At 44.4% G+C, this 18,253-nt stretch overlaps 1 protein-coding gene across 19 annotated transcripts in view; it reads left to right on the top strand.

The window, feature by feature from the left end:
- Positions 1 to 18,253, top strand: part of MAGI1 (membrane associated guanylate kinase, WW and PDZ domain containing 1) — a 324,538-nt gene that overhangs the window by 92,959 nt on the left and 213,326 nt on the right. For 3 of the 19 annotated variants that reach the window (XM_040568212.1, XM_040568210.1, XM_040568211.1), the window contains one exon: positions 11,231 to 11,356. The exons of the other annotated variants lie outside the window; for them this stretch is intronic. The gene's annotated coding sequence lies outside the window, so the exon portion shown is untranslated. The remainder of the gene's footprint in view (positions 1 to 11,230; positions 11,357 to 18,253) is intronic. 19 annotated transcript variants of the gene reach the window in all.

The following is an 18,253-nucleotide window of genomic DNA, read 5'->3' as shown; positions in this document are numbered from 1 at the left end:
GCTTTTACTTCTGGTAAATAGGAGATGAATCAAAATAACTTCCTGGTCTTAAAAGGAAAAAAAAAAAGCTTTCTGGCTCTTACAGTGTGGTAACAGAGTCGTGGATTTGTGGTGAATTTCCACCTTCTAACAACTTTTTCCAGCATCTGTATCGGAAGAAAATACCCGAGTCAGTGAGGTATTTGCCGGTTTTGTTGGCACAAGTAAAAGGATCTGGGTTCTTCCTAGGAATGCGGACTCGTGTGATATGTGCAGGGCTGGGTCCACGTCGAACAAGGCAGTCAAACTTCAGTGGTAACAGGAGAACGTGGAGCTGGGAAAGAGGGTTTGTCAGGGAGATTAAATGACCACTTGTTAACTAATCGCGCAAGTGTCTTTCATCTGTTCCTGGCTGTAGGCAACACAGAAGCATGGTTTCTATTAAATCTGTGGTTGCACTGAGGGGCACCAGCTTTCATTATCATTTTTTTCTATTTTTTTCCTGTTCTTGAGTCCGATGGGTAAAGCTGGGTTTCATTATTTGAGTGGTATGCATGCCCAAAGCCCTTATGCCCTTGCCAACAAAATTGTCATCCTGCAAACTGATACAATTACAAGAGATGTGAAGTTTTATTTAATGCTCTATTTTTTAATCAGCTTCGTTTTATAACTTTTTTTTTAAAAAAGATAAATCTGAGTTCTAGAAAAGTGCTTTATTTACTGTTTCTGGTGTGGTATATTTGTTCTAAACGAAGATGATGTTGGCCAATATAATGGGTAATCTCAGTCATACTTAAAGCTATTCTGCAGATTTCTCAGCTTTGTATTCTTTTATTAATATCAGATGAGCAATGCAATAAGACGTATTTGTCATACAGCGCTGGGATTTTCTTTATCTTCTTGTTTTGATCTCCCATGAATAAAATGGCAAGCCAAAATAATATTTTGATTTCCTTTCCTGGTCGTGGTGCTCTAATTTAATCTATAATGCTTGTTTTGTATTTCTGCTCGCAGACTCCTTGTGTTGTGTCGTTTGCAACCAAATGAAGGCAGCACCTGGTTTAATGGACAAGTTAGTCCTACGGAGTGCTCAGGTAGATCAGATGCTAAAACCTTTGGTTGGTTCTTGCGTCCCAGAGGTGTAGCTGAAGCCCAGCGAGGATTTTTGCCTTGCTGACACCTGTTAGTGCATTGTGAGGAGCTTTCCTGGCTGTACAGCAAGTCCTGTGTGGTTCTGCACTCACTTTCTCTGGGATGCAGGAAAAGCCTTTTCCACTTATCCTCTGTTTTCTGCTTGAAAACAATACAAAGTAATATATATTTGCAAATCCAGCTTGAAACAGGCAGATATCTGCTAAAGAAAAGCACATTCACATTTGATGGTTGAGACATTTCCCTGAGGTGCCTCTTTTTAAATAATCAAGAGTCCCAACATAAACTTGGCAAAATAGATTTTATTTGCTTTGGGTGCCAGTTCATCAAACAATATTAAATGTGTATTTACCTTTCTCCCAGCTGAGAAAAGCGTTCGAGTGTGTGACTGAGCTCTCTCTAGACTGGGATTTAAACACAAGTTTAAACACCCGTCGAGGTGCCCTGCTGGCTGGTGGCTGGCTGGAGGCAGCGAGGCACATCTGGGTTTGCCATTTTGGGAATGCAGAGGTGATGTGAGAAGCCAGGTGTGTAAAAGCAGCTCCTTGCCAACGTGCCCATGCTGGGTGCTCTGCTCTTGAGCACTGCCCATGCTGCCAAACCCAGCTTTTTTAGCTTTTTTTTTTTTTTCCTGGCCTTTCGTCCCTCCTGCTTTGGCTCTGGCAAAATGGGATCCCAGAGCAGGGGTGGAGCAGGACCAGTACCTGCAGAAGGTTTGGGCTGGCGGCTCCGTGAGCCTGGGTCCCTGCCTGCAGCTGTGGTGGCACCAGGGCTTTTCCCAACATCAGGCTGGCAGTGGGATCGCTGCCTTGATGAGAGTAAAAAGCAAATGAGAGGGTCGCCTGGCTGGTAACACTGCCCTGCGGCAGCCTGGCTGCTCCCAGGTGAGGAGGGGAATGAGCTGTTGGCTGCGTAAGGTGCCTCCCTACCACTAGCCCTATTGTGTATAACCAGTGCAATTGTATTGATTTATATATGTGTGTTTGTGTGTATATATATAATCCCTCCTGTTGATTATAATTAGGTGCTGGTATACAGAGACCCTAAAATCAAAGTACATCTCCAACCTAAGACAGTGTTGTGCTTGAGCTTCTGTTGTGAGTAGAGAACAGCGAAACAGACCCTTAAAAAGGGGAGGGGGAGTGAAGCTTGAAAGCAGCTGCAGGAAATCTGAATCTGTTTGGGATTTTTGCCTGCTCTGATTTAACCCTTCAGTGGCCAGTCACACCACAGTACGTAGCTCTGCTCCGTGGAGCTCATCCTGCTGGTCCTTTTTAAGCTGCAGGAGCTGGGAGCTCCACAGACCAGACCCAGGGGACCGCCCGCCTGTCTGGAGCTGGGTGAAACCGATTGCTTACACAGCAAAGAATAAAAACTGAAGATGGTGACATTACTGCTGTCAAAACAGGTTGGCATGTTTGTAATCATCTCCTCTGTGATGCCTGTTTGTCTTCCCTTGGGCTGTGATTAGATCTACTCACGGTCCTGTTCCCTGTACCTGTGGGAGCTAAACGTGGGGCAGGATCCCTTACCTGGGCGAGGAGTAAGGCTGCAGAGGAGCACGCTTTCTTCCTCTTCACGATGGTGAGGGCAGGAGCTTGGCCTTCATCTCCACCTGCAGCGCTCCCTCTTGATCCTGCCTCTTCTCGCGGGATACTTGAGCAGCACACCACGTCGAGTGGATATGTGCCTGCCCCGTGGAGCGGGAGCTGGTGCTCAATTTCTCTGCTTCAACACACGCGTCGCCTCTCTGTACAGGCTGTGTGTCACGCACTGGGGGCTCTCGAGAAGGTGAGGCTCCAAGGAGGCTCTCTGGCATCACTTGTGGTTTGTTTGCAAACAGAGTGCTTGAAAGGAGCTGGGGTGGTGAGGAGAGGAGTCGAGAAAGGTTAACTTGCCGCGAGCTGTAACGAACATAAAGGCACTCAAGTGCTCGCACAACAGCTTACGGACAGCGTAGGTAGAGCTCAGCCACGCGCTCGCACAACAGCGCTAGGAACAAAGTGAGCTGGGATGTGTCGAGTCTTGTGGCATTTTTTAAATAGTTTTTTTCCCCTGTATTTAAATGCTTCCCCCCCCCCCCCCCCCAGGGATTCATCCCTTTTATCTCTTTTATTCTCATTTTCACCTGTCTTTTGTGCAGACCTTCCACTTCTCAGAGCCCTGAGGAGATTTATGAGTGGGGTTAGGAGGGAATGGAGTAAGTGTTACAGGGTGACTTGTGAGTGGATGCTTTGTCTTCAGGTTTCCTTAGCAGCTATTCTGAATTTCAAATCCAAGAAAGAGAAAAGATTTAAAAAAAGCAGAGAGCAGAACAACTGCTTGATCCCTGAGCTGGGTCACCCATATGCTGTTAGTCGTGTTCAACCCAAGGGGTTGGGGTTTCTTTCTGCTTTGTTCTGGGCTGTTCTGAACATAAGGAAGATCGTTTCCTCCACAAATAAGTAGAAAAGTAAAAGGGAATTATAGATTCTGCTGTTGACAGTGCCTTTATTTATTTATTTATTTATTATTATTTTGACTTATTCCTGTCTGGTTAGTGAGGAGGTCCTTTTTCTTAGACACTACTGCACTAGGCCTTAAAGATCTGGGAATGCTCCATAACCTCACTCAGTCTCTTGTTCCTTTCAGCTAGACGTGACTCTTGGTGTACATTGAAAATCAGTTTGCTTGGCTGTGAATGTTACAGTCACAAGAAGATGTAGCTCTGTCTCAAGTAATTTTAGTCCTTTGACAATGATCTACCAAGGTGGGCCCGTCTGATGGGTTGACTCTTTATTTTATTTTTTTAACTGACTTGTTGAAAGAATATTTCCTCTGTATAACACAATGGAACTTCAGTTTGCACCTGAGAGATCACAGAAATTTAGACTCAACCAAGTCTCTCACAGTGAGTCGTGAGCCCTTTGTGGTGAGGTGGGTTTCGGAGACACCAGAGCCCCAGAAGTCCTCATGAAATAGTGTCTTCTCTGCTGGGGACCCTGTGGATTCTTCCACTGTGGCCAAGCAACATTCATCTCCAGGTTTTTGTCTCTTCCCTTAAATCTGTCAGTTGCTCGTGACAACAAAGAGCAGGCAGGCACCGGGCGCCATTTTGCAGGAGCCAGGCTGACTTGAGGCCAGGCCCTCCTCTGACGTTTAAGGTTAATTTTACTGACGCTTGCAATGGGCCAGGCTCTTTAAAAATAAAAAGATTTTCTGTCAGATTAGTCAGAGGGAACAGATAGTGCTTGTCAGACCAGAAGGTGTTTCAGACACCCCTGCGCTGACCTCTCCAGGCTGTTTTTCTTCAGGTGCAGTAACGTGCGGGCTGGCTCTTCCAAGCACTCAGGATGCACATCGTATCCCCTCCTTCTTGTGCCGGTTTATGCAGTGTTCAGATCTGTGGTTTGAACTAACATTGCTCTTTGCCCATGGTTCCTTTTTTTTTTTTTTTCATTTAAATATATGTTTTTGTGCTGTGTTGTGCCTTCCCCCCACTCAGAATCAGACTTGTTGTTGTTTGGGGCCATTAAAACATACAGATTTAGGTTAGGCTATGCTCGGTTTCTTCTTTATTATAATAATTTTTAAATATAGGTTGAGGTTGAAGCAAGCGTGGAAGAACTTTGCCTTTTTCTCTGTCATATGCCTGGCTGTCTTGGGACTGGTGTCTGCTAATGCGTCTGCTGCTACCTCTCAGGGTGAATATTTAGCTGAAGGCAGCTGTATAAACTCTTTAAATTTGGTTGCACTCCTCAGATTGTCTATTATTCTTCCTCTGTTTTGCATTTTGTTGACAGCTGTTGATAAAGACAGTGTCAGTAGCAAGTGAAGGTGCAAGCAAGCACTGCATGACTTTACACTTCTTAGAATAAGAGGCAGAAGTTTTCACCAATTGTTTATAAACAAATGCCATACTGTTGATCATCCTTTATTTTGATTTTTTTTATTGCGAATCATCCAAATGATAGCTGGTTTGTATAAACCATCTTGCGCTGCTATTGACATGAAACAGGGTTTGCAACTGTCAGCCATCAATAATTTTACTTATTTGTAAGGGGGGGAGGCGGGGGGGAAGATTTTCCTGGCTGTCTCTGGCCTTCGCTGCATGCAGCTCCCTCGTTTGGGACTCCTGGAGATGCCTCTTCTCCCTCTGGGTTATGTGAAGGGTTGCTGCTGTCTCAGAACTGATTTAGTGCTGATTTAAATAGGTTTTCCCGGGCAAGGTCGCAGCTGGAAGCAGGGGAGGTGCTGGGGCAGGAGGCCCCAGGGTGGCAGGAGGGCTGGCACCCATGGTTGCGGCACCAAGGCTTGGTGCTGGGTGCTGTGCTCTGGGGTGCTTCTGTTTCTCTCTGCTCTCTTGCCTTTAAAACGTGGGAAGTTTAAAAGCTGCTAGCTAATTCTGTCCTAAAGTCAGGCTTTTCCTGCTCCTTGCTGAATCTTACACCACGGAGGGGAAAAGCAGCCCAAACTCAGTAAATAGCACCTTAATAACAGCGTAATAACAAATAACATTATGATTTTATACCTACAATTTACGTTCCTTTTATTTTTTAGACTCTGGACCAAGAAAGTACAGTAATAACTGGTGTCAATTTAAATAAGGGAAGGTGATAATCGTAACCTTTGAAATAACTAGAACTTTTTATTTATGTACTTTGCAAATATATCCTCTGAAAGGTTATGCTGGTGCTTTAGACAGAAATTTTAGTGTTTTCCCCTGTAATAATTTCTTCAGTGCTACTTTCCCTTTATTAGTGTAATTATTACAGGTTAATGCTGCTATCATTTTCTCTTTTCATGGCTCTGTAGCATGCTATTATTTTCAGGACTCAAAAAGGAGGTGTCTTTAATAGTACCGTTACTGTTCTTCACCCTTTAAATTTCATATAAACACTAGTTAGGGGGTATGATTCCAGTGTTAAAATCGCTCTCTGTGGAATGCAGTAAGATGATTTATAACACAAATATAAACCTTTAATAGGCATCCAAAATGGCAACCCTCAGAGATTTAGTGGCACCAACACTGAGCTTTTGATCACTTTAACAGCACGTTCCTGGAACTTTATACAGTGAAGGGAAATTTATTTCCTTAGCAATGGATCTCTGGGCATCGGCTAGGTCGTGTCTCATTCTGTTGTCCTGGGCTTTGGGTAATTTATTGACAGCATTGGGGTATAGGGGCAGCAATTCTGGGGCTTTAGGGTTATGCTGACATAAATGCTTGCGGTCATTAGTGAATTTTCAGATCAGAGAGGACTGAGGGTTTCAGTAATGAAATGGCTCAGTGTCTCTTGCCTACAGCTGAGAGCTCTTTACTGCAAGTGACACCAGCTGGAGGTCTTGGAGCTATGGCCCCATGCTGGGGACCAGCCCGCCTGGAGCTTTAGGGCTGTGAGTTTTGGTGCATAACATTTGTTTGGCTGTGGTGTTTTTCTAACACTTCAGTCACCCTGCCAAAACTTGGGTTAGGCCTTGAGCGGGCATGGGTGAGAAATGCGATGAGAAATGGTGTGAGTGTGCACAGCAGTAAGCTGGCTAATAATGAATTCCTGACGTACCTTTCTCTGTGCCTTCTCCTGAGCATCCACGTAGCAACACAGAGCTGAGTCTTTGGTCTAAATGTGGTTCGTCTCACCAGCTGAATGCCGAGGCTGTGGCTGCACTATTGCTACCTGCTGTGCCTGGCTGGCCACCAGCCCTCCCATCAGCCTGGTCCTCAGCGATGTGCAGGGCTGCACAGCCCTCCCCAAGGGCAGGTGCTCTAGAACCAGGGAAAAAAAGCTACGGTTTCACCAAATGTTTGGCACAATGAACATGGCAAAGCTTCAGTACCAAATGTTTCCACGTTCAGGTAACTGACCTCATTTGCAATCAATATTTACTCAAAAAGCTGAGTAACTACTTACTCTTCAGGCTGCTGGAATATTAATTGGATTGTGGATAACTTTTGCTGCTTTCCTTTGGCATTTCTGTGTTTGCTACCGGTAAAACCATGAGTTGCCTAAGGTTTCGGCACCCTTAGCTAGGACTTAAGATGGGTATTAGCCTGTACCTAAGGCTGCAGCCGTGCCTTTTTTAGCCATGACATTTTTTTAGCCTTTGGAAGAAGTAAATGTTAGGAAAATAATTTCCTCTCCATTCAGCTGTGTTCAGAAAGCTGCTAGCAAAAGCGACTGCTGCTAAAATAACACTGAGTTTTCAAACAAGCTCTTCATACTGTTGCACCAAATGGGGTGGGCTTTCAAAGTTTTGAAATAATGTAAAGATTCTTTTCTTCTCTTATTGCTCTGGATACCGTGAGATCATCGAGAATTACGAACTCTTTTGGCTCTGGCCGTAGTCTTGTAGCTAATTGTTAAGATAACATAGCTGCCAGGCAGGGCCTGCAGCAGCTGTACTCATCCAAATGTTTTGATGGAAGCAAGCCTAATTATTTTGTTTTGTTATTGAACTATTGAAGTATCCTCTTTCAGTTGCTGATGTTTGTTTTTCCCAAGTCCCTGTGCTATAATTGTACAGGTATATCAGAATCATTTCAATTTTCTTTGAAGAACATTGCTTTTATTACCGGATTTCTGGTATAAACAGTGCATTCATCACCGGGATGTTCTCGTACGTTAAATCACCGAATAAATTGGAAGAGTCTGGGGAAGATCAGCTAAAAATTCAGACCTTTCCCTTTCGATTACTTTACAGTTTATATTTTGCAGTGTAACCGAGGCCAGAGTGCATCTATTCTGTGTCTAAACATTTGTTTTACTCAGAAATGAGCAGGAGAGGGAAGTCTTTTTGAGGAGCCACCTCTTAAAATCTCTCTGAAAGTCTCGGAAGACTGCAGAAATGGTGGAAAATAGGAAGTGCTGGTGCAAGGCTGTTTGCAGCTTTCTGTGGAAAACATTTAGATAATTCCTTTATGCCTATGAGCAATTCTGCCAGTGCAACGTCAAGCAGATGAATGCCTCCGTTCCTTGTCCGAGATGTGTGCATTTTAAATGGGAACGCCACGCTGCGGATAGAAGTCCCCGGACTCTATCAGGTTTCCTGTGACACTGAGATGGCGCTGTGCGAACAGAGCCCCGTGTCACTGTCATGTGTTGGGGACACCTCTCGCCGTGTGTGACGGCCTCAGACGCAGCTCAGCGTGCCATCCAGCAGTGCTCTGCAGGAAGGAGTCCCCTGGGTTTAAGGAGGGGGGGACGTGAGGCAAACCCCGCTCTCTACAGGTGATCCAAGAGGTGGTGAGGAGAAGTAACAGCTGGGGTAGGGACACTTCCTAACTCAACACTGGAAATCGCCTGTCAAGTTGAAGCAGGGTTTGCTTTTCTTGCTATGCGATGTTGTGCTGAGACAGCAACACCTGTGTCAAGTTTCCATCAAATGTGGTTAAAACCTGCCACTTCTGAGCCCTCCTGCACAGCACGGCTGTGACAGAAACCAGCAGGCGAGCCCCAGCCGGCCAGGCATGATCTGTCACGATGCTGTGTGGGTGCAGGAGGGCCTTGGTGCTTCCCGTGTGCTGCTGCTGGGGGGCAGCCAGCAGGGCGCGGGGCAGCCCACCTCCATCTTCTGCTGCTCAGCACCAGGAGCCTGACAGCCCGCGATGCAGTTACGTGCAGCGATCGCCTGGCGCAGCTCTGCTCGTCCACAAAGGCCGCTGATGGTTCCTGGGGAGCACTCAACAGTTGTGTATTAAATATAGTGATTGTGGATTATGAGATCAGTGGGTGAGGGAATACACGAAGTCAGGAAGCACTGATGGTAGTCTTTGGCCTGTATGTGCTGCTGTCACACTGCAGAGCCCGGAGTGTCAGGGAGCAGGTCCTTGTAGACAGACCCCTCGGGTTCATGCTTTAAATCTCTGCCTGCGAGTGCAAATCCCCCCTGTCCATCGTCCCCCCTGTCCACCCTTACTTACACCACTGGTTGAGGTCGTCTTGCTCCTGAAATGCAGCTCAGGAGCATCTTGCCTGTCCTGTCATTTCATGGGTTTCTGGGTTTGTCAGATACAAGAACAGCTGTGAGAGCTGCTCAGCCCTCCATGGGACGTGTTCCCTTAGGGCTTTGCACTGAAGCCCTAAGCACTTTGTAAGCTGTTTTGGGGGAGTGGGGCTCTCCCTGGTGCTCACCCCCCTCACCCAGGGCTGGCATGAACGCAGTGTGAGCTGGCAGTGTCAGTCCCTCTCCTCCCTGCTACTGCTCTCGCTGCCCGGCAGGGAGCAGGGCTGGTTTGTCTCAGCCCTGATCTGCTCCTCTGGCAAACTTCTGCAATAACCCCACAAAAACATCGTTTGTGCAATGGGTAACATGGTTTCGGGCAGCCTCAAGGACCATGGGGCCATCCTGATGTGGATGTTTTGTTTGGATGCTGGCTTATGCTCCAAACCTGTGGGGAAAATAAAATGCATCAGCTCTGACCTGGTAATATTCAGGGATGTATGTTGAACTTGGAGAGACTTTGGAGAGCCCTGTAAATGCAGCTTTGTCAGAACGCTGCTGAAATATCTTGGCCTGGGTCTCCTCCTGCACTCTTAACCACCCCAGGGAAATCTGTGCTCGAAATGCCTCACTTGCAGATACGGTTTTAGTTACTTCCAGAAATTCACATTTAAAGGTATGGGCTGGGGGAGCTCTCACAAGTTTCCTGTGGAGTCAGGTTGAACTCTGTCAGTTTAATAAATACAGGATGGCTTCTTCACGGAGGAGGAGCACACGTACTGCAGAAATGACTGATTTGCAGACACTTTGGTTAGATTTAGGTGTATGTATTCCTTTCAGCTTCAGGTAATGCTCTACCTTAAAAGCCCACAGCGTGTTTGCATAATTAAAATGCAATTAAAACTTTCTGGAGAATAAACTGGGCAGAGCTGAAGAGCAGTTAGGGAGGGTTGGAAATCCTTCCCGCAGCTCCACCCTAGGAACCCAGGGAGCTGGGGTGGCTTCTTTGCAGTTGCTGGAAAATCAAGTATCATTCCTGGCCTTTTTGAGGATTGCTTGGTGTGTGCACCAAAATCCTGACTCCTGGCTTGTTGAAGTTTTCTTCCATTGCCTCTGACAGCAGAAGGTGTTTTGAGAAGGAAGAGTAAAAAGGGGAGAGACACAGTTTGGTGGACCCACGTGAGATGAGGCACGTTTCCAAGGCATTTGCTCTCTGGCTGTTTGACTTGGCTCTACATCGCTTCTTGAAGATGTCAATGAAAAGCTCTCGTGCTTTATTGACGCTTTCTCTTCTACTGTTGTGGGTTTTGTCCCTTGTGGAGGCTTTATACATTAATACCTTTTTTTTTTTAAATGTATATAATCAATCTGTGACTGCAGCCAAGGACCTCATGGCAACTGTATGGATTCTTGCTAGACCCCTGTGGATTTTGGATCATTCTAGGCTTATAAGTTTGCTCTGATTTACTGCTGAGACTTGCACCAAACATATTTATTATCTTAGCAGAGCCTCAGGGGTGGAGTTCATATTCAATACCAATTGATCCCGGTGGATAGGGACTGCGGACTGGACAGGAGTGGGGAGAATTAAAAAGCTGCTTCAAGTTTCTCCTTGATGCTGGTCTGTGCACCCAACTTTACGCACTGCTTGAGCCTTGCCGAAACGTGTGTCCTGCCTGTCCTCCCCTGCCAGGCCGATGTCTCAGGGCTGGGGCTGGTGCATGAAGCCCCAGAGCAGGGGTGGGTGCTCCTGGGAGCTGTGCTGCACTGGGGCTTGTGTCCCAGGGGGCTTTTGTCATGGGGAGGAGGACCCTTAGGAGCTCTGTGGCTGTTGTGGTCCAGGTGGTGGCCCTGGGCAGCCCCCCTTTCTCCTGACGTCTGGGGGATCAAACGACTCGGGTCTGTAAGCTGGGGGTAATTCTGAAAGCATTGTACTCCAGTGAGCTCGTGTCTGTGGTAAGAATGTTAATCACGTCTCCGTATTTGGGATAAATATTTACATCTGAACTGTTCTAATTGGAAACTACTGTTCGTTTTAAAAACAGTCTAAAGAGGTGATGCAGTGTCTTTGCATGCTTAATGGGAAGAGCCAGTTTCATGTGTGATTTAAGGTACTAAATAAGATACTAAGTTATGCAGGATAAAATGTAAATGTATGTCGCTTATTTATGTTTTTCAGGTAAGAAATTGCATTCCGTTAAGCAAGGCTGCCTAAGGGATTTGACAGATGCTGGCTCCATGTATTCATTTGTAAGCTACCGAATCATGCAAAGTATTCTAGCCTGCAAAATTAGGAGCTCTGGTTGTAAGTAAAGCATTTTATCCCTTCTTAACATGGTGAAGAATTTTTAAAAAGCAGTGGAGGTGAAGAGGGAGATCTTGGTGAACGTCTCAGCCTGATTTGCATAGGCAATTACGTGTCTTCCCAAGATGAGTCGAGAGTTAACATGCATTTGGCAAAATTTCTTGCCAGACTCGAAGACCTGCTGTGTCTGAACAGCTGGAAGTCCCAGTGGGGTGGTATGAGTGAGACTGTGCCATTCCTCCCAACGCTTGGAGAAACCCTGCTGCGGCTGGACAAGCGGTTTTCATGCCTGCTGCTCCAGACTGCGCATTTTAAATTTCTGGGTTGAACAAGTTGCAGACACACAAAGAGCTCAGCAGATTTGTTGGGCTAAGGTGCCTGTCAAAGCCAATACATAGGAAAAATAGCATCTCTGTGAAATAAGCTGGGGTGGGTAAGGCAATAGTCTTGTTTGCTTGTTTTGGCCTAATACATGATCAGTTACTAATACATGATCAGTTACAGATCTGGAAAGCAAATATCCAAATATAAATGGACAGTGCTTTCATTTAGGTAATAAATTAATCTTGCATATATTGATTGCAAAAGGACAATAAATTTTTTGCTGAGTTGAAGATGCTGCTTTTAAACAGTTGATGTGAAATCCCAGCCCTAATGAACAGATGTCAGACTGGATGGGGGAGATGTTACATGAAGCAGTTGTATTGGTTTTTAATGTTTGCTGGGTTTGCTCAGCGAAGGGCAGTAACACTTTGGTGAGTACAACCTGGTTAGGTTTGTTCCCTCTATTCCAAGTGCTAGCACTCTGATGCTACACTGGTATGATGTACGCAGGTTGCCAAGGAAAAGCAGCAAAAAATCTTCACTTCTAGTGCAAATCAAACATTTGATTATAAATTTACTGTTAAAAGCCAATGTAATGTATAATTTCATGACTTCTGGAAAAACAAAACAAAACAAAACAAAAAAAACAACCTTTGTGATAACTGAAGCATTTACAGTGGTTTGTGTCTTCATTAAATTCCTGTTCTGATAGATGACATGAAACAGCAAGAAGCAAATAAACAGTATGTATCTTCCTGTAGTATTTTGAAAGCAAAGAATCATTTACAAGACTTTAAAATACTCTAAAATTTCCCATGAAAAATAGCCATGAAGATGCCAATTGTTTCTGTCTGTGTATCATTGTGTCAGTGTTTCATTTGTGATTATTACTGGTTTCTCCATCATACTTGTTCTATGCACATTTTAAAACCAGAAAAATGGGACTAAACGTAGGAGGTTTGATTTAAAAGTTTGAAACTATTTTTTAAAAGTCTAATATGATTTTCTTTTTCATAAAGGTAAGTGGAAAAATATTAGAAGTAAGCTGTGAGTTCCTGATGTTTAAAGAGGCTTGGATCCTAAAACTGTGTAACTGTGTGAGGATGTTAGTTTCCTTTAGAAGAAGGCAGTTTCTGAACTCTGGAGAACTCTGAAATGAGAAGGCAACTTAATTTTACTTTCTGAACCCTGTATTTTAGACTGATTCCCTTTTATTTACTTATTTGGAGCTAGTTGCGTGCATTTTGATGTTGTCATTAGGACTGCTGAAGAAAGGAAAACCTTATGAATAACATTCCTGAAGTATCAGTGTGGTTTTGCTTATTTCCATACCATCACAACCACCAGCGAAAAGGCAGGCTGGCCGGTTTGTTTGCAAGAGTTGACTTCTCAATGCCAGAATGACTTGACCTCAGATATACCAAATTCCAGACTTTGTAAGTAACTGGGGGGAAACACAGGGCACAGTCTTGAACAGATCAAAGATTTCTTCATTGGAGATAGGGCTGGCCAAAAATACTCTCAGATTAGTGCTGTGCTAATAATTAAACTTGTTTCAGTGGCCAAAATGAAAAATAGTAAAGAAACATTTTGTGATCACTACTAATTGAATGTCTTCCCACTAATATTTTTCATCACAATAAAAATTAAAAAAAAAAAAAAGCCTTAATGCAGCATTCTTTTTTAATAATTTTTTGATATTTTGGCAGCTGTCTGGATTATATTACTGCTTTTGAATATCCAAACAAAACATTTCATCTAAATTCTGATTTTCTTTCCTTCCCTTTGCAAAACCTTTTACTAAATACCATCCAAATTAAGGAATATTTTCTGGTCCTTCTGTAGACCTGTATTTAAATGACTTTTTTTGTGTACAAATTTTATCTGATAACCCTAGACCTTTCTGATATTGCTCAGATACGGTTGTGCAGATATTTCTTTAAATAAATGTCACAAAGGGCAGCTTACAGCTCTGTGTTGTTTTGTATATTCAGTTACTGCCACTCAGTATTTCATTTCCACAGCTATATACTTCCCCACCTCAAAATTTCATTTTGTTTTTTTTTATTGTTGTGCATCACGGTTGAGCAATACAAAAGGTTTAAAAATGCTGCTTGTAGTATCTGGTAGCTAGGAAGTCTACCAACTGCAATCAATAACTCTGAATTTCTAGGGTAAATTAAATGAAGGCAATATACATGATTCTCTTCATTACACAGGAGAGGAACGGGAAGCTAGAAACGTGATCTGGTTCTTGTAAATACTTGAAAAATAATACAGCTTTGCAGGAAGGTAGCCACCAGAAGGCTAAAATTGATTCTCTTCATTACAGCTGCTTGAAATTTGCATTTTTTTATATCAAGAGACTTTTACAATGGGAGACATTTTTCCTTCTTAAGTAGTTTATTTTGGTAAGACGGAAAGAGAAAAGGTTTTTCTTGGACAAACACTCCAAAGAAACCCTCAAATGTTGCTTTGTAAAGGTGAGGCTACTGTCTGTTTGCCATGGGTACAGGGAGGCACAGGTGCAAGCGAGCTAATTTGAGTCATTAATCCTAATGTGACTACATTTCTTGGCCTTTCGGCATCAAAAGGGTTGGTCGAAGGAGGTCACCATTGTAATTGTAGAAGCAGATGGAGAAACTTACCCCCGGATTGCAGAGCAGCTCCCTGGTGCAGCAGTGGGCTCCTGTAAGGGAGCTCCTGCTTACACCTGTGTAGGGCCCCCCACTTCCTTAACCTTCCTTAATGATCCCGTGCCTATGATTATTTTCATCAGCAAAGCACTCTGAGCATGTGCTTAATTTGAAGCATGACTCTTCTCACGGAAGTGAAGTCGGATTTAGGGTGGTGTGCTAGAAGGTCCCACGGCTGAGCCTGACCTGGGAGCAGTGCTGGGGTCTCCATCCCACCCGCTGTCCTGCAGAGCACCCCCTTCCCTCTCTGCACCAGGGGAGGATGCAATGAACAGCAGCTGAGGCCAAGAAGTAATGCCTGTTTAAAGCTATTGCTGGTGGTGTTTACAGGCTAACGAGGCATGGCTGTAGTAAAGAGAGCAGCTACTGGCCTTTTATATCGGAGAAGCTGTTAGTTAGACACGAGTAAAACTCCCGGCTAATGTGCAGCCCGTCTACTTGGTTGCAGTCTGTTCCTTGGCAAACGTGGACTTTTGTTGGGTGATAGATGATGTCATGTTGAGAATGGCTAAAAGTCTCTTGGATGATATGGGCGAGCCTTAATTATTCTTAGTTGAACATAAGGCTGGAAAATATTTGGCAGGAAGGCATCTTTTGCATTCTAATTAATCACTGTCTTTTTCCTGGAAACAAAATGAGCCCTGTGTGCTTGGTTGGCTTCAATAGTGGAGAGCAGCGTCCTCAGCAAAGCTCGGGTTTTACCATTTAGTTCTAAAACGCAGCCCTGGACTCAGGCGAAGAAGGTCATATGGGGGTTATGCTGCTTTGGAAGTTGGTCTGCATTTTCATTTTGATTCCCTGCATGTCACTGCTAGCCAGCAGAGATGTCCCTTTAATGTGGTAAGGGAGAGTGGAGGTGCATATATTTCCTTGCAGAGGTTAAACCCAGGTTTATATATCTGGAAAATTGACTCTTCTGCCCAGTTGATACAGCATGTGAATTTACAAACTGTCTGCTGTGCTGTAGGGATTCCCGTTGCCTATCCCCTTTCAAGCTATCTCCCCAGACGGGGAAGTGCCAGAATAGTTCTAATATGCGTAAACTGTGGAGGGAATGATGACAATTAACAGCAGGGTGCCCAGTTTTGAAATACTGCATTCATCGTTCCTTATAGTTCTTTTCTTATCATCCTTGCTCTTTGTCAGGCTGGGAGAAATTTCACCTGGACACAGCTGAGATTTTCTTGCAGAGAAGGGGAAAGGTACGTGATGCTGGGAAGCCAGAGCCCCGTTCTGCTCTTCTGGATGTCAGTTCCAGGGCTGCCATTGATTTAACCAGAAACCAGTCTGAGCCCTTGGACTGCAGCACATCCAAAAATACTCCAGGCATCAGTATGGCAAGTTATTAGGGTAGAAATGGGTTATTCGGCTTTCACTATCCGTACCGCTGCCTTTAGATTTAAGAACTTAATTCCTGCACCAGTTTTTAGACATATGGAATATTATCATCATTAATTCATTTTTATAATCTAGAGGAATTTAGATCAGCTGGGAACTTTATTCTTCCGTTTCAAAACATAATTTAAATCCATAAAGAATTACAGTTGTTGTTAATGTCTCTTGCATAATTAATTTCTTTATGAAATAGAATGAATGCTTGCTGTTCCAGGTACTAAATGGTCTGGATTCTTACAATGCTATTTCAATTGTAATTTAATTAAACCGTAGGTTATCTAGTTGAGATGCATTTTAAAACAGCAACAACAAAAGGTAGTTATTGTGAAAGTCAGAGTGATTATTCTTGCAGTGCTAAGACCTACATCAGATGGATGTGGAAGTCTAAATCAAGTGGAAGGCTAGTCCAGAGTCTGTAATCTCTATTTAAAATGTAGTCAATAACTTAGTAATTTGTTTTTTAGATCAGCGTGGTTTTAAAGGTGGCTTTTCTTTCATTGCTTCATGTTTTTCTGCAGAACAAGGCACGGCATCTGAGGTAGCTTGTACAAGGCACGTGATTTTATTAATTTATCACTTTTTTTGTACAGCTGTAAGTCCATTGGATGGTTCATCTCAGCTGGCCATAAAGCTGCGTAGTGTCTTAAACTCAATGGGTAACATTAGTTTACACAGTTCTTGCCTTTTGTTTTTGCCAAGGTGAATCCTGTTTTGCAGAAGTTTGTGGGGAAAAAAAGGCGTGGGTTCTTGTAGCCGTCTTCAGTACTGTTGTGGGTTACTGTATTTTTTTTTAATTTTTGACAACTGCATTGTAATTCAGTGTTTTAGGAACGTGCCGCCTTTTTAAGCGTACACACTATGTAACTGCTTGTGCTTTTGATGAGTGGCATTCAAAGCGAGAGGTGGCGTTCTGTTTGTGGCCTAACGAGTGCTGATTTAAAAGGATTAACCTCTTCCCTTGATCTGCTGGCCTACGTGCCCCCAGATGGAGCCCTGGATGCCCGCTGCCTGCCCTGCTGCCAGCGCTCACGTGTTGCTGACCGTTCACGCGGCCCCCAGGTCCCTGTGCAGTGTTAGCACAGATGTGGTCCTAGACAGCAGTTTGCAGAACGCTGTGTTTTTACGAGGAAAGGCAAACAGTGCATTCGTATCTTAAAACTTCAACTCACGTCTGCTCTCTTGCCGAAAGAGTGAGCCACCACCTGCTATTAATTACAAACAGCCTGCTCCAGCTAGTGGCTAAAACTGAACTGGGGCGTATGCGTCTTCTGTTTAAGCCGAGAAGTTGTTTCAGGCATTCCTGTGACTCCCCTGACGTCCTGTTCCTGCTAAAGGCCCAATTCAGCTCTTTCTCTTGACTCCCACAGGCTTTGAGCTGTGCCCGAAACATTTCCTTTCAGCCACAAGGTGCCCAACCACTGCTCCTTAGGCTGCCCGCACATGCACTGAGGGAGCCGTGTGGAAGCGGTGGGGAGTGAATTAGGATGAATTAGAGGAGCCAGGTTTTATAAAAGCTGGAGGAAATGCAATGTAAATGCCAGTGACAGAGAGGGACTGCCAGTTCCTTCAAGCTGAAATCTTGTTTACGTCTCTGTGTGTTTTCAGTTCGTCAGAGCTCTGTGCCCTTCCTCACCCCTCCCCGCTATCGTTGTCTAGCGAGTTCCTTGTCTTCGCTTATGAATTATATTTGTCTTCATCCAGGGCACCTTTTCTCAGCTGACCCCAAGCCTTCCACTCCTGTGCCAGTGGGAGATTTCCCCCCGTCCTCTCCCTCTCCCAGCCTGTCTCTTGCCAGCCAGACGAGGACCCTGTGTGCTGTGTCCCATGGGCACTGTTCCCTTCTCAGCTCTGTGCCTCCCAAACCTGGCTGCCCACAGCAGCAGGACAGTGAGAGGCATCTCCTTCTAGTTCTGTTCAATTCCAGGGCCTTGGTCCAAACGTGCAGTGTCAAAGTAAAATATTTGAAATACTTTTTTTTTTTTTGGTTACAGTAATGCCTTTTCTCTTATCCCTGTTCTTTTTTTTTTCTAAATTGGTGTTTTGTTTTGCTGCAGTTCACCTCTGTTTGTCTGACTGTGTTGCACTTTCTCTGGTCTGCATTGTTGATCACTTCTGTTCTTGAGATAATTCAATATATGGAATTCTGTTCTGTTGCTTTTACTTTCTACGTAAATCTTCAGGTTTACTGAGTCTTTTGCATTGCTTCTTCGCAGAAGGGCTGGCAGCAGTGCAGCCTAATGTTACCCCTTCTTCCCCAAAATAGTATCCAAAGGAATAATGCCATTTAGGCCCTTGACTTTTTAAATAACTTGCTGCTAGAGCTAGGAGGTCCAGCTGTTTTCTAGCACTTTCCTTTTCTTAATATAATTATGAATTTAGGCACAGGTTCACTTCAAAAACCAAACCCCGGATCCTCGCACAAAAGCAGCCAGGGATTAGCAGGCACACCGCTGCTTGCAGTAGCCGAGCTTTTAATTGATTC

This window comes from Cygnus olor, chromosome 10 (genome assembly GCF_009769625.2).
Source record: "Cygnus olor isolate bCygOlo1 chromosome 10, bCygOlo1.pri.v2, whole genome shotgun sequence".
NCBI classification, from domain to species: Eukaryota; Metazoa; Chordata; class Aves; order Anseriformes; family Anatidae; genus Cygnus; species Cygnus olor.
The sequence above is the reverse complement of the archived record's forward strand: the minus strand, read 5'-3'. Positions and strand labels throughout refer to the sequence as shown.